General features: G+C 50.8%; 2 protein-coding genes across 4 annotated transcripts in view; one reads left to right on the top strand and one right to left on the bottom strand.

Annotated features, from left to right (window-relative positions):
• The window catches only part of LOC144805680 (uncharacterized), a 46,717-nt gene extending 44,453 nt beyond the window's left edge, over positions 1–2,264 (bottom strand). Inside the window, exon 1 of one of the 3 annotated variants that reach the window (XM_078672188.1) lies at positions 2,069–2,264. The gene's annotated coding sequence lies outside the window, so the exon portion shown is untranslated. Of the gene's footprint in view, positions 1–1,433; positions 1,881–2,068 lie in introns of those variants that run through there. The other 2 variants (XM_078672189.1, XM_078672190.1) reach the window with 2 other exon arrangements.
• The window catches only part of LOC144805682 (uncharacterized), a 222,499-nt gene that overhangs the window by 142,220 nt on the left and 63,471 nt on the right, over positions 1–16,808 (top strand). The window lies entirely within an intron of this gene.

Raw genomic sequence — 16,808 nt, 5'->3', positions numbered from 1 at the left:
CGCAGCTCTGACTGAACATTGAACTCTGAGCTCACTGCAAGATTAGTGTCCATTTTAAACATGACTGGGGGTAAGTGTTTGATTTGTTGAAACGCTTTGTCCATCATCCCCTTTTGTATCGCTTTGTTCGCCCTAAGTGTGGCAGGGTATGCTCAGACGTGAGTCCCTTGTTCACTTGGCCACTGGATTCAAGATAGCCTGGCTGATGAGGATTATGAATCTGAAACCAGTCCCAGGATGCTTGTTTCCGGTCCAGGGAAGACATGGCTTGGCAGTTCGGGCTGGACTGTTCCCATGAGGCACAGGGTCAGACTGATATGCATATAGCCATGTTTGAACTGGGGTGGCAGAGTGAACCAGGGGCGGATTGGCAAGGCGGGCATTCGGGCATGGGCCGAAGGGCCGGTGCCTCAGTGCCCTCTGTGGGCCGTTTTTTTCTCCCCTGTCCCAGCCCACAGAGAGTGGACTAGGAAAAGGGGAGAAAAAAAACGGCCCACAGAGTGCACGGAGACAGACAGAGAAAATTAAAGCAGCCTCGCTGTGCGGCCGGACAGCGATTGTCAGCTGTGGCCTCTCCTTCACCCCTGCCCTGCCAAGCAATTAAGCTGATGCTGGGCTGGGGAGGGGTGATTGTTTGCAAGAATCGGCCTCCCTGGGGGCCAGGTGTCTCTCAGGCCTTTGAGCCATTTTCACCTCGGCACCCCTGGGGCCCATGCAACCCAGAAACGGTGTTAGTCTTAACACCTCTCCCACAGCCCTTCACATTCAGGGCATAGTGGGCGAGGAAGAATGGGTCTTGCTGTGGGGGCCAGGTGATGTTTGTAATTTTTTTATTTTATTTATTTATTTATGCGATTTTATATTGCGCAGACTTTACCCGAAGGTGTCAGAGCACTTCACACTAGGAACAGCAATAATACATGAGGAGAAAAATTACAAGTGGACAAATTACAAAAGCAAACGTTAAGTTACATGAATCAAAAGGGACAATAGTGAGCAACCAAAATACATGAGGTAGCAATCGGTACATTACAGGAGGAAAAAGTGATATGTGTGCAGGTTACAAAAGCGTACAAAGTACAAGTAGAGGTATAATACTGCAATAAATGGCAGACACTCCAGCACAAGAACAAACGTTACGTAGGCAATGGTGGCACTTGTGCAAGTATCTAAAGCAAACAAAAGTGAGAGGTAGCATACAGTGTGATACCAGAGAAAAGTGAAGTGTGCAAGTTACAAAAGGGTACCATACACAGGTACAAGGGTAATAGTACAGTAAATGGTAAACACTCATGCTCCAGCTTCACCTCAGCCTCCCCCTGGCTACCTGGCTACCTTGGATGACCCAGAAAGCTGTGTTTTGTGCTCCCCTGCCAGGACATTTTCCAGAGGCCTGGAGGGCTGATTAATTTACTAATTGCAGGGGGCCTTACCTCTGTTCATGTGCTCCTGAGCTGAAGGTCTGGGAGGGCTAAGTAGGTTAGTAATAGCAGGGGCTATGCTATTATTCAGGTGCTCCTGTGCTAAAGGGCTGGAATAATTTTGTGACATAAAGGGGCCTTGCTATTTTTTTTAGTTGCTCAGCATGTAGGCCATTGTCACCTGGGCCCTGTGTCCTGTGCAAGAACAGTATCCTCCCACTTTCATTCCTTGTCTGTGGAAATGGTGTTTCATGAAAGGGCACGCCCCTTGAATGTGGGCCACGCCCCTTAATATGGGCCAGGCCTCTTGAATGTGGGCCACTTTTTTCGTCAGTGCCCGGGCCGAATTGTGATCCCAAACCGGCCCTGGAGTGAACTAAAGAATGGTGATGAATTAAACCCAGATCAGTTGACTGGGGGTGAGTGTTTGATTTGTTGAAACGCTCCGTCCATCATCCCCTTTTGTATCATTTTAATCATACGGCGGTCTCTGGGGGGGGGGGGGGGGGTGTCACTGACAACCCTCTCTCAACCCTGGGTGGAGACTGGATTGGAAGAGTCTGACTCGGCCGCCATGCGCCAGGAGTGAACGCCCCCTCTTCAGAGGCTGATGGAGTCTGCCCCTCCACCCCCGGTCTCCCACGTACCGCCGTCAGTTGCGTGCCTGGGGTCGGTTGGTGACGTCGGCCTCGTGCACCTCTCCCCTGTGGGGTCAGTTGGTGACGTCGGCCTCGTGCACCCCTTGTCTCTGGGTTCAGCGGTTCACAGCTGACCTTCGGTGCCTCCGCGAGCTCTGATACTTCGCTCCTATCGGGTTCTTCTCTTCCGCGTTCCAGTGACGTGGCCTTGTTCTGCCGTTTCATAGGTCCCTGGGTCATGACGCGATGTCCAGGCACGCAGCTGTGAGGGTCAGCCTTCCCTCCCGCGCCTCGTTTTCCTCTCCCTCCCTCTCGCTGGGCCCCCTCCTTCCACATCGGTGCCCTCCTTGCATCGTCCTCCTCCTCTGCCCCCGCACCCCCCCCCCACCCATGGGTGGCGCTTGAACCCCCGCACCCCCCCCCCACCCATGGGTGGCGCTTGAATCCCCGCTGCGCCCCCCCGGGACACGCGCCCCCAGCTCGGCTTCGCTGCACTGACTCCGGGCCCGGCGCGGCTCTGCTCAGGGAAGCTCTCATGGCTCTCCCGCCACTCGTGTCTTTGCTGCTCTCCTACCACCTGTCCGAGTCCTTCCACTGCACATTGAACCCCGCGCCCCGCTCTACTTCTGGTTCCGTCAGTCTGTCCGGATTGCAGCTCCTTCCCTCCACGTTTTGTCTTTAGTTTTAGGTTTGTTCGTGGTGAGACATGACCTTTCCCCTCTATCACAACATGAGCATTCTCACAAAACCACACTAAACTCTGTTGCTGCTGCGTGTCCAGCCACAACCCCCTCAGGCCGCAGCAGCTCCTCGCCCCCCCTTCTGGGCGCTTCCTGCAGCTTTCCCTCGCCCACAGTGCAGGGCGCGACGGCAGCAGGGCAGCTCGGCTCAGGAGCAGTGACATGTTTTAAAGAGGGCTGCATGTAGGGGCTGAGATGCCACCTTCCTCCTGTCAGTCATGCAGTTAGATGCGAGCGCGGCTCCTGTGGTGGCCTCTTTCCTGCACGGCGGCTCTTTTCGCCTGCTTGGGCGTGGCGCAACCACTGACTATGGTCACCACTTACTGCAGGGTTTGTCAAGGGGGTGACATTTACACATTGGTTATTTCATGCGATTTTATAGGGCGCAAAGTACTTTACCCGAAGGTGTCAGTGCGCTTTTCAAAAAGGACTAGTTATGTGACATAGACTTCAGAGTACAGGGGTTACATCTAAGCGACAAGCTCAAAGCTCAAATTAACTTATGAATGATAGTCAGCACAATATTTTAACACATATACTCGTGGTTGGTTACACATTTACAAGTTGCAAATAATTCAAGCATAAGATACTAGCATGTCATGTGTATGTATCCTCTCTGGAACGGCCTTGAGGGGAGTTTTAACCGTTACTAAGTTTAGCTAGTAGAGTTGTTTATATCACCCAGTTGAATACCCTCCACCTGCTGTGCAGGAATATACCCAGGGTGGATCACATTTTTGACCCCTAAGCAAGCAAAAAAATTTGGCCAGCAGCAACATTCGTGCTGCTTTGGGGTTCTAATCCTGATACCTTTATAAACTCATTTGGGCAATTACAGCACAGTTGGTATTAGCCTTACTGTGAATAACAGGTCTGTACTTGTAATGCCTCACAAAGAGCAGGATATCTAGTTTTCTGGGCTAACAAAAGGGCAGACGTTTCTCTAGCCTTCCTCAAGGTTTATTTGCACGCCACTCTGACATATTTCAGCCTTGGTGAGGACAGTGCATATGGGGGCAAGGGTAATGTTTTGCATTGGTAGGCTGGCAAGCTCAAATGAAATAGATGCACCCATTGTCAGCAGACCTAGCTCGGGTAAACAGTACTCCCGTTTGGCACGCGTATGAACTCGTTCATGTGGATTGAGGCTTGTCTGAGGTTGGACCAAGGGTTTGCCCTTCAGTGAGGTATGGGATACGTTTTTAGTCATACAACTTGCAACCCCCACAAGGGCCCTGTCTTGCTGTAGGTGCAAGGTTATTGGGTGGTTTTAAACATATGGATGCTATGACAGGAGAGTGAACCATGCGGCACAAATTGCAAAACATTCAGCATCATGTTTTAACCCAATGACCAACACAGAGAAACTGTTCAGGTCTGAATCATTAGGCCACAGGGTGGCACAACAGAATAATTCTAAACCTGAGATATCTGGTTTTTCCCGCCCTCCACCCCTCGCTATTCTCGGAGGGGATTTCCAAAAAAACCATGTGGTAGATACAGGACGAAGAGCCTGAATGGTGTGGCACGCTATGCCAGGAAAAGTTTACAGCTTAAATGTTTTAACCCTATGCCATGATAGGCTAATCGTCCAGGCCAGAATCATGGGGCCACTGGGTAACTCGACTAGGTATGTTTTAGCGTACAGAGGGCACATGTGGTTTGGTGCAGGGTAATTCCTCCCACTCCGACATGTGCCAGCCAGAGGGGGGGGTGACTGGTCTTAGAGCATGGGTACTCACAAACTTTCTCTCGGGGGCCAAATTTACACTGTGGTTTGTGTCCGAGGGCCGCACCAGTGGGGGCGGGGTCAGTGGGGGAGGGGGCGCGGCTAGAGCAACAACAAAAAACTGACCATGAGGTTGATCACTGGTCCCTGCAGCGGACACCTTCATCCACTGAGCCACCAGACCCGGCATGCACACATCTCTTTCTCTCTCTGTCTCCCTCCCTCTGTCTCCCTTTCCCTCTCTCACTCCCTCACTCTGTCTCCCTTTCCCTCTCTCACTCCCTCACTCTGTCACTCCCTTTCCCTCCCTTCCTTTCCCTCCCTCCCTTTCCCTCTCTCACTCCCTCACTCTGTCACTCCCTTTCCCTCCCTTCCTTCCTCTCCCTCCCTTTCCCTCTCTCACTCTCTCCCTTTCCCTCACTCACTCTGTCTCCCTTTCCCTCACTCACTCTGTCTCCCTTTCCCTCCCTCACTTCCTCACTCTGTCACTCCCTTTCTCTCCCTCCCTTTCCCTGCATCCATTTCCCTCACTCACTCCCTCACTCTGTCTCCCTTTCCCTCCCTCGCTCTGTCTCCCTTTCCCTCGCTCTGTCTCCCTTTCCCTCCCTCCCTCACTCCCTCACTCTGTCTCCCTTTCCCTCCCTCACTCTGTCTCCCTTTCCCTCCCTCACTCACTCACTCTGTCTCCCTTTCCCTCCCTCACTCTGTCTCCCTTTCCCTCCCTCACTCCCTCACTCTGTCTCCCTTTCCCTCCCTCGCTCTGTCTCCCTTTCCCTCCCTCACTCTGTCTCCCTTTCCCTCCCTCAGTCTGTCTCCCTTTCCCTCCCTCACTTCCTCACTCTGTCACTCCCCTTCTCTCCCTCCCTTTCCCTCCATCCCTTTCCCTCCCTCACTTCCTCACTCTGTCACTCCCTTTCTCTCCCTCTCTTTCCCTGGATCCATTTCCCTCTCTCACTCCCTCACCCTGTCTCCCTTTCCCTCCCTCGCTCTGTCTCCCTTTCCCTCCCTCGCTCTATCTCCCTTTCCCTCCCTTGCTCTGTCTCCCTTTCCCTCCCTCACCCGGTCTCCCTTTCCCTCCCTCACCCGGTCTCCCTTTCCCTCCCTCACCCGGTCTCCCTTTCCCTCCTCACTCTGTCTCCCTTTCCCTCCCTCGCTCTGTCTCCCTTTCCCTCCCTCGCTCTGTCTCCCTTTCCCTCCCTCGCTCTGTCTCCCTTTCCCTCCCTCACTCTGTCTCCCTTTCCCTCCCTCACTCTGTCTCCCTTTCCCTCCCTCGCTCTGTCTCCCTTTCCCTCCCTTGCTCTGTCTCCCTTTTCCTCCCTCACTCCCTCACTGTCACTCCCTTTCCCTCCCTCCCCCTCCCTTTCCCTTCCTCCCTCCCTTTCCCTCCTACCCTTTCCCTCCTACCCTTTCCCTCTCTCCCTCCCTCACCCGATCTCCCTTTCCCTCCCTCACTCTGTCTCCCTTTACCTCCCTCACCCGGTCTCCCTTTCCCTCCCTCACTCCCTCACTGTCACTCCCTTTCCCTCCCTCCCCCTCCCTTTCCCTTCCTCCCTCCCTTTCCCTCCTACCCTTTCCCTCCTACCCTTTCCCTCTCTCCCTCCCTCACCCGATCTCCCTTTCCCTCCCTCACTCTGTCTCCCTTTACCTCCCTCACTCGGTCTCCCTTTCCCTCACTCCCTCACTGTCACTCCCTTTCCCTCCCCCTCCCTTCCTCCCTCCCTTTCCCTCCTACCCTTTCCCTTTCTCACTCCCTCACCCGATCTCCCTTTCCCTCCCTCACTGTCAGTCCCTTTCCCTCCCTCCCTCCCCCTCCCTTTCCCTTCCTCCCTCCCCCTCCTACCCTTTCCCTCTCTCACTCCCTCACCCGATCTCCCTTTCCCTCCATCACTCCCTCACTGTCAGTCCCTTTCCCTCCCTTTCCCTTCCACCCAGGGCACAAGTCCTAAAAAAGAAGAGAGGGGACGCTGACGTCACAACAGGAAGTGATGTCACGAAAGGTGGCTTGCACCATCAGATTCATTCCCTCCTCTCACTCACCCCTTAGATGCGATTGCATCAGAGAAGCCAGCGTGTGAGCAGCGTTCTGAATGAGCTCCAATCTCACCCCAGAGAGGCCAAATAGTGAATGTGCTGCTCCATTTGCTCCAGTTATCGAGCTCCCGGTAAAATAAGTAGGGGGACGCTGTCCACCCGCGTGGTACCTCGACTTGAGCCCTGCTTCCATCCTCCCTTTCCCTCCTTCCCTCTCTTACTCCCTCACCCGTCCTCCCTTTCCCTTTCTCACTTAGTCTCCTTTTCTTTCCCTCTCCCTCCCTCTCCCTCTGTCATCTCACCCTGCCTCTGTGTCAGCCCGGGCTGAGACAGCTTCGGAGCACACACACATAGCCGCACTGAGCACATTAACAGGTCTTTAAAAGACCATTAGCATGTTAATGAGGCTGTGTTGTTCACCTCTTAGCACCCCTGCAGCTCCACTCCAACTATGGCAGGAATCCCCCGGCCGGCCCCCACAGAGCAGCAGAGTCTAGGAGTCGCGCTGCTGTAACTTAGTTTGCAGACACTCTTTTGGAAAAAAAAATGAACACTGGTATGATGTGTGCAAGGTCCGCGGGCCGCCAGGTAATGCTTGCCAGGCCGCCACCGGCCCGCGGGCCGTACTATGAGTACCTCTGTCTTAGAGGAATATACTTTATTAATCTATACTGATTGGCATTAGCACTTTCACTTTCCTGAGGCGGAAAGCCGGGAAAGTTAGGCAGCACATCTCAACTTTGGTTTTAAAAATTAGTTTTAATCTGTTTTTACCTTGTTTTCTGCTCACTTGCTCATTTTGCACTCGGCTACCTTCATTGCACTGTGTATCACCCCGCGCAGCCGATTAGGCGCTGTCGCAGGTTGATCCGGGGGTGAGCCGCCATCTTGCAGGGAGGCGCAGTGTTGGCGGTCTAGTTCTTTCGACCCTCCCACCCTCTCAGGTATTTAAATCGCGCTGTTCCTGCCGCGCGCTGATTGGCATTAGCACTTTCACTTTCCTGAGGCGGAAAGCCGGGAAAGTTAGGCAGCACATCTCAACTTTGGTTTTAAAAATTTGTTTTAATCTGTTTTTACCTTGTTCTCTGCTCACTTGCTCATTTTGCACTCGGCTACCTTCATTGCACTGTGTATCACCCCGCGCAGCCGATTAGGCGCTGTCGCGGGTTGATCCGGGGGTGAGCCGCCATCTTGCAGGGAGGCGCAGGGTTGGCGTTCTAGCTCTTTCGACCCCCCCACCCTCTTCCTGTTTAAATGTCTGGCACCTCCCATCCGCGCAGCGGGTCGGGCCGATAGCGTGCCCATCTGCGCTCATACGGGCCCAGGGGCCACGACCCCTGACCAATTTACGTCACCTAGGCTCATCTATGGAGCTGATCAATTGCATGCTTTGAGACCCATACCTATCCATGCAGCTGTTACCTTTGACATGCTTGATCAGTTCCCACAATTTTGCCCCCATTGCACTTTCTCTTTGGATGTCCCACAGTTATGTAACTGTTTTGTTCAGCGGACCATTACTCCTTTTTACCCTAGTTATACCTTTCTCAGCTTGAATTGTCGCTCCCTGCATAAGCATAAACGTGAGATTTTTGATCTTCTCACTGATGAATGCCCTTATGCGTTAATCATCACTGAAACATGGCTCCACGAGAGCTCCGGTCCAGACATCGCGGAAGCTTTACCCGTTGGCTACGCCATTGCTAAAATTGACCGACCCAAGAAAACCGGGGGTGGCATTGCAATTATATTTAAGAACGCATATCTATGCCAACTCGATCCGGTCACCTTATGCAATTGTGAGGCAGCGTATTTCAAGCTTGCACTTCATCCTAAGGTCACCCTCACTGGTCTTTTAGTGTATCGTCCTCCTGGCGCAGCTAATGCCTGGCTGGTACAATTCTCGGATTATATAGCTTCGGTTTTAACATCCTCCAGCAACTTCTTGGTTGTTGGGGATCTGAATGTCCACTTGGAGGACCCTAAAAATAGCGTAGGCAGCAATCTTATTGCTGACCTCGCATCCATGAATCTTATTCTACATAATAAGGGCCCCACCCATAGTGGTGGTCATTTTCTTGACCCCATTTTTAGGTCTCGCCTGTCAATGCACATTGAGCGGAGAGAGACTATAGGGGCTTAAACAGAGTTTAGCTAGACTGGCGATTTGATGCAGTGCATGTGCGCTTTTAGCTCAATGCGCAAGCGCAATGAGTTAAAATGCGCGTGCACAGCATCAAATCGCCAGTCTTCGCCATCTGTTCCCCAGCTTGGTGCCGCCAGCACCTCCCCTCTCTCTCCCCCTACACAGCCTTGCTCGCATTTCTCCTCCCCCTCCCCAGCCAGCTTGGTGCCGCCAGCACCTCCCCTCTCTCTCCCCGCACACAGCCTTGCTCGCATTTCTCCTCCCCCTCCCCAGCCGCCAGCACCACCCCTCTCTCTCCCTGCAGAAAAAAAATAATGGCACTTCCTTGACAACTGAACTTTCATTCCTACTCTCCCATCCATCCTGGCAGATGCAGTCCCACAGATTATCTTTTCTCCCTTACTTCATCTGATTTGTTCACTCTTACACATCTTTTCTCCCTTCTACTCCTTAACCATGTACTCCGCTACATTCCTTTCTCTGTTTAAAATGTTCGTGTGCAATTTAACATTTTCTTCTCTGCCTCTAGCCGTTGTTCCATTACTTGTCCCCTTTGCTCCATTTCATAGCCCGGATCTGTGAACTAACCTCACCTCACACCATTCCTCCATATTGATTGTATTCTTAGTCTACCTCCATCCACGCCCATGTATCTCATCCTCATGCTTAGTTCTCCCTTGCGTCTCACACTACCTCACACTACCTCCTCACCCTCCATCCTAATACCGTGCACTTGCATGTCCTCTCTCTCCCTCCCCCCACCCCCAATCCTGGGCCCACTTCAAGTCCCTGGCCGCAATGGTTTGTCTCGTGTAATGCTTCCGGTCAGTGTTCTTGCGAACCCTGATTTTAAATCTTCCTCCTCCCTGATGAAAACCAGCTCAGTAAGGCAGGCGGCTGCTTGGATGGTTGAAAAATGTACTCTCTGACGGCAGAACGCGGACATAGACATGCGGGATCCCCGTAGGACACTAAATACCCATTCTAGGGCTGGGAACATCGAGCCCTCTAGGGGAGTGCCCTTCTTTGAAGTGAATCCCATCTCCATTGGAAAGTCAACCCCTTACACGCAAAAGTCCCACCCCTATGTAATTAGCATTTGTTCAAGGACCCTTTACCGTTTTGAAAAGAGGTTTGCCCATTCCAATTTAGAGAGCCCCCACCCTTTTGATGATTGCCCTGTCCTCAGAGACGTTTGCTTTGTTAAAATTCTTAAGAGAGAGGCCTTCCTCGTTTGGGTTAGTTCTGACTATTTGGCATGAGTTGTGTCTACTTCAATGTAGCCTGGCGCTTTACAAGCTTAATAATTCCATACAGTCGCAGCGGTTTCCTTTGAATCCGTATTTTCTTTCAGAATGCCTTCCCTCCAGTGATTTAGCATCAGTCAGAAACGTTGTATACCCTACACCAAATCAAGTCATTTCTGTCGTCTTGAGGACTGCCTGCAACAGGAACATCGAATTGAAACCACAGTTACGAATTCGTCCAGTCTCTGAAACAATGTAAAAGGAATATGTTTGGGGAAACCTCTACCTCCTCCCCCTCCCCAGCCAGCTTGGTGCCGCCAGCACCTCCCCTCTCTCTCCCCGCACACAGCCTTGCTCGCATTTCTCCTCCCCCTCCCCAGCCGCCAGCACCTCCCCTCTCTCTCTTCCTGCAGTTTCACGGCCGCCAGGCCGTGTCTCCCTTTATTTTTTCAGCCTCCCCTTTTTTCAGCCCCTGTTGTGCCGCCCGACTTGTTTCTGTTTGTTTTCTTGTTGCTATTTTTTTTGGTTTGGTGTCATGTGAGTTGCTTTGCAGAGAGCATGACGCCCAGCCCAGTTCGCCCTCCGGTTGGGTGAGCCGTTTAGCTTCTGCCTTTGCCAGTGCTTGTTGAATTGTGTCGTAAGCACAGTCCATTGCAACCGCGGAGCCCAGCCATTTGAGGTGTTATTTTTTTTCATACAGGCATACAGCCAAAGGGACCTAGATGTTGCTTCACACAGTACCAAGGCCATTTCACCCCCTCACCCACTCATCCTCACACACCCTCACTCACCCTCACACCCTCAACCCCCCTCACAACCCTCTCACCCTCACCCTCACACACCCTTACCCTGACCCCCTCACCCTGACACACCCTGTCACCCTCACACCCTCACCCTCACACCCCCTCACCCTCACCCCCTCACGCACCTTCACACCTCCTCACTCACCCTCACACCCCTCACACACCTTCACACCCCCTCACACACCCCTCACCCACCCTCAGTCACCCTCACACTCACACTTCCCCACCATCACACACCCTCACATCCTCTCACCCTCACCCACCCTCACACCCTCACCCACCCTCACACCCCCTCACCCTCACCCTCACACCCTCACTCATCCTCACCCCCTCATCCTCATACACCCTCACTCACCCTCACCCCCTCACAACCCTCTCACCCTCACTCAGCCTCACACCCTCACCCTCCCTCACACACCCTCACCCTCACACCCCATCACCCTCGCACCCTCTCACCATCACCCACCCTCACACACCCTTACCCTCATCCCCTCACCCTCCCTCAGTCACCCTCACACTCTCACCCTCACACCCCTAACCCTCACCCTCGCCCCCACCCCCTCACACACCCTCACTCACCCTCACACACCCTCACCCTCACACCCCCTCACACACCCTCACCCTCACACACCCTCACTCACCCTCACACCCCCTCACTCACCCTCACTCACCCTCACACCCCTCACCCTCACACCACTCAGGGCTACAACACATATTGTGTTACAATAGGTGTCACATTTGCGAAAGATAAAACTATTGGCATTGTAAATAACAAAGCTATTAATTTCGCTATTTTCAAAACAAGCACATAAATAAAAAATGTGTCCTTTACAATACCAATAGCTCAAACTTTCCTAATGCGAGACCTATTGCATTGCTGTGCTTCTCTCCCCTGCTGCACTCTCCAGCTCTCTAGAGATGTGGCCTAATGACCGGAGCGGCCATCTAAGTCACGTAAATACAAAACATGTTGCATTCCAAATGCTATAGGTGTCACATTCGCGAAAGTTATAACTATTGGAATTGTAAATGACAAAGCTATCAATTTAGCTATTTTAAAAACCAACAAATAAATAAAATATTTGTCATGACCAATAGCTCCAACTTTTCTAATGCGAGACATATTGCATTTCCAATGCTTGTTTCTAATATACTCCACCTACATTGCTTTTCGGCATTGCCTGTTCTTTGGTCTGACCATTATTTAATTAGGTTAACTTTTACACCTACTGAAGCATTGCCGCAATGTAGGGCCCCAGTGAGTATTCGAAGGAGAGACTGGAAAAAGTTGGACATTGGCTCTCTTGACAGAGCTCTTGCCACTCACTTACCCACCAGCCTACCAAATTCGGTTGACATGGAAACCGCTGCCAGCGCTGTCAACTCCTGGCTCATTGAAGCTATTGACACCTGCCTTCCCTTTGACCATAAGAAGATGAAAATCCATAGAACACCTGCCCCATGGTATAATGAGACATTACAAACTGATAAATCTCGATGTAAAAAATTGGAACGCGCCTGGAGAAGGGATTACTCTCCTTCAGCTGGCCTTACTTATAAAAATGAGTTGAAGCGTTACCATAAAGCATGTGCCCTGACAAGGGCAAATTATGCAAATAAAATGATCTCGGAAGCGGTTAATAAATCTAAAGTACTTTTTAGCGTGGTCAAAGACCTGGCAGGTTCTCAGACTACGGCCAAACCTCCCCCTGTCAAGCAGCAAGTGCGATGAACTCGCTCAGTACTTTATCAAAGAGACAGCAACATCTCTGTGACTCTGCCCCCTAATTTAGGGGAGGTCACTGACTCTCCTGCTCCGTCCCCGGCATTACTTCTGTCCTGATCTTCACCCCTCCACTCTCTTGGAGATCCTGAGCAAGGTTAAGTCAAGCTCTCCGATTGATCCCTTGCCTATCCCTATACTGCGCCTTCTGGATATCCCTCAACTCTCTATGATTTGCACCTTACTTAATCAGTCACTCAACACTGCTGTCGTCCCTGGATGTTGGAAGCACGCAATGGTTACCCCGTTGTTGAAAAAACCCACTGCTGATCCCACATTTCCTTCCAACTTTCGTCCTATTTCTTTATTACCTGCATTTTCTAAAATCTTAGAGAGGCACATTCACCAGCACCTGTCCCAGTTTGTGGCAACTAATAACTTGCTACATCCCTCTCAGTCCGGTTTCCGTCCTGGTTTTTCCACCGAGACCACTCTTCTTGGCGTAATAGAAAATCTTCGCCTGCTGCTGGACCGAGATGATACAGTTGCTCTGATATTACTCGATCTCAGTGCAGCTTTTGACACTGTATCCCACGACATACTCCTCAGATCCCTCGCGGCTATTGGCATCGGTGGACTAGCCTTGGACTGGCTTACATCTTTCCTGACGGACCGGACTTTCCAAATCTTTTCTCACTCTTCCACTTCTAAAACTTATTCTTCCCCTCACGGTGTGCCCCAAGGCTCGATCCTCAGTCCCCTCCTCTTCAATCTTTACGTCACTCCCTTGGCACTTATTGCACAACGTTCTGGACTTAATTTATTTACTTATGCGGACGATTCTCAAATCGTCTTTTCTTTATCCCAAGTTGACCCTGCCTCGACCTCCCCCCTGCAGGCGGGTCTCAGCGAATTATCCAACTGGATGAACCACAACCTGCTCAAATTAAATGGTGGGAAGACCGAGGTTTTGGTACTTGGGAATAAACCCGACCTCTGCAGCCCCAGGCACTGGCCTGCTGCTATGGGTTCTTTACCTTCCCCTTCCAAATATGTGCGTAATCTTGAGGTGATCATCGACAATGGTTTATCCATGAAATGTCAGGCCAACAAAGTGGCAGCCACCTGCTTTACCATCCTGCGGTGGCTGAGAAAAATCTTTTGGATGTTACCATCCGAAACGCAGAAGTCCATAGTGGATGCCTTGGTGACCTCCAGGTTGGACTATGGCAACGTACTCTACCTGGGGTCTACCAAAGCAGTCACACGGCGTCTTCAATTGGTCCAAAATGTCGCCGCTCGGCTTCTCTGTGGCTGTCGTAAAACCAATCACATCACAGAACGCCTTCGGGAGCTCCATTGGCTCCGTTTTGAAAGTCGAGTAAAGTTCAAGGCTTTGAGCTACATGCACAAGATCAAGGCGGGGGTAGCTCCCTTGTATCTTCAGTCCCTTGTCAAACCCTACACTCCTTCTCGTTCTCTTCGTTCTTCTCAATATCTATTTTATGTACCTAAGTACAGACTTTCTAGAATTGGTGGCAGTTCTTTTGTTAATCTTGGGCCAAGACTTTGGAACTCCCTCCCCCCTAGACATTCGCATGGAGAACTGTCATGCTCGCTTCCGCAGAGCCGTTAAAACCCGGCTCTTTAACCAATAATCCCTCATCTGCTAGTGATATGCTGCTTCTGTCCTTTCAGCGCCAGGAAACCCTTATGGGTAGCTGTCGCGCTATATAAACTTACTAAATAAATACTTCTTGTAATTTTGAAGGGACTTTGGCCTATTTTCTGATTTGCCCTTGTCATTTATTCGTTCCCGCTCCCTCAGAGCCGTGTGTAACAGATTGTACCCTTCCCAGATGTGCTGTCCCAATCTGTCTCTGGGGTTCCTCTTAGGACTCAGCTGGCTATCTTACTACAGAAATGGTTATATCAAACAGTTGGCATCATTGTATCCCACTCACATTTTACAACTGGCCTTTGAGACTGTGCAATAAGGGGGAAGGGTCTTTCAAACTTTTCCTTTAATTTTATTTTATGTATGTTATCTTTAAAAGAGATTCTTCTAATTTGCAGTACCTCAAATGCCCAGTTTAAGGCCACTTGATTTTCTGTGTCCTGCAATCTAAGTGCTTGGTCGGGTGTTGCTTTTCCGTACCAATCGGTCTACAGATTTTCATACTAGGAACAAGAACTCTCTGTGCTACCTTAACAGCAGTATCTGTTTGACAGATGCTTCTTTAGTAAGAAGAGATCAGTGGGTTAAGGCGTGCACTGCAAGGATCGATGGGTATCAGTCAAATGTTTGCTTACAATAGATGTGTTTTATTATGTGCGGCTTCGGCAGGGCCTCCGTACCTTGCTGCCTCAGTTCCCGAGTGAACCTGGAGTGGCTCTACCGCTTCACGCTATGTTGGTGTCTGATGGTCGACATCTGGTCTCAAAATTGTACAGCACCATTAGGGCGCAACGTGAGACACCAGCTAGTCGAGCGCGAGAACAGTGGACTCTTGAACTTGGAGTCGGTATCTCTGACGAGCAATGGGCCTATTGTTGTGGCGTGACTGCCAATATCTCCTCTAGCTGCCGACTGAAGATAATTCACTATAAGATTGTGCAGAGGTTGTACTATACCCCGGCTAAGAAGCTCAGATTCCGCTTGGCGGAGGATGATAGATGTGCTCGTTGTAGGGCGGAGGGAGCTGACTTTCTTCACTTGGCATGGGAGTGCAGTGCAATACATGCTTACTGGGCGCAGGTCCACGACGCCCTGCAGATCATGACTGGAGAGGCGGTAACGTTTGATCCATTGGTGATGCTGTTGGGGTACACGAAGGAAGTGCCGGCGCCTTATCGTAGATTTGCAGATGTGGCTCTACTGCTAGCGAAACAAAGGATAGCCTGTAGATGGGGAAGAGGCAGGGCGCCGAAATTTAAGGAGTGGGTGGACGATCTGACATATTGTCAAGATCAATACAACGTATATGCTGAAATGATGCCTGTACGATGCAGACCTAAGGATTTCTGGAGTCCGCTGCAGGTTTACTTGCTGACAAGAGCTGTGCAAGATACTGACTCAGAATGTGAGAGGCGTGTTGGTGTGGGGTAGAAGTGTACCGCCTGACAGGCATTGTGCTTTTTTTTATTTTTTTTTATTTCTTCGAATTACGTGCAAAGGCGCAATGTGCGATTGATAATACGTCCGGACCGGAGATGGGTTGAGCGCTGCTGACTAACTGCTGCTGGTGCGTGGGGTGAGCTTCTTTCCTAACCTGGTCAATTCCCTTGCTAGGTATTCTGAAGTCCCCATGTGAAGGGCTTTGAGTGCAATGCAGGCTCTCTTGACGATACAACTTTCTTTCATTCTGGAGCCATTCTAGCTTAATAATTGAGGGGGGTTTATGTGGCTAGAGTCACATTTACAGAGATGAGCTTAGATAACACCAAGGTCTAAATCACATTAAAGGTCCGTCTCTGGGATAATGGGTTTAACCTTTTTGAGGCACTTGAGGTTGTTCAAGGCATTTCTCGTTGTGGTGTTTGTGAGTAGTCTTGCGCAGGCTCGTGCCTAGCGTGATCCTAAGGCCTGCAATTGAGAGCATCAAGGAGCGAGGTCCAGACTTGGATTGGTGAGAAGATGCCTTGTGGAGCGATTAGAAGAAATTCCATCTTCAGGGCAGTTGAACTTTAGTTGATTGCTAGCTAGCCCATACTGTACCTCTTTTAGGGTCAAAATCAGGTAGAGAACATCACCGAGAGAGATTTGCAAGTAGAGCCAAGTGTAGTTTGCATATATGTGATATGCATGGTTAGCATGATGCAGGACCGCAGTTAGATGCTTCATGGAAAAGGTTGAAGAGGGTGGATGGGAAAGACTTAGTCTTGGGGGACTCCTTAGGTTATTGGGTTGCATATGAGAGTAAGCCGAGTTTGATTTGTTTTCTGTGTTAGCTGAGGATCTAGACAGACGAGTTTAAAACTGTGTTGCCAATGCCCATACATGATTTTCAGGTGTTTGAGTGTGTTGTGGGTGACCTTGCTAACTCCAAGGAGAGCTCAAAGAGTAAGAGTAGGCATGAGCCCACTTTAACAAACATCCTGAAGATGTCATCAGTGCCGTTGAGGATTGCGGTTTCTGTGCTGCAGCCTGCCATGAAGCTGTCCTGAAAGTAAGTCACGATAATCTGTCTGTTGACCAAATTGGACTAGTGTACACATTTCCAGAACCTTGGCCAGGAAGGATAGGTTGGTCACGAGACGGAGGTTGCTCAGATCTTTGGGTCTGCTCCTGATTTCTTGAGGAGCTGGGTGATCTGCCCTGGCTTTAAAC

Source organism: Lissotriton helveticus, assembly GCF_964261635.1.
Source record: "Lissotriton helveticus chromosome 1_1 unlocalized genomic scaffold, aLisHel1.1 SUPER_1_unloc_18, whole genome shotgun sequence".
In the NCBI taxonomy this organism is placed as follows: Eukaryota; Metazoa; Chordata; class Amphibia; order Caudata; family Salamandridae; genus Lissotriton; species Lissotriton helveticus.
This window is presented reverse-complemented; position numbering and strand designations above follow the sequence as displayed.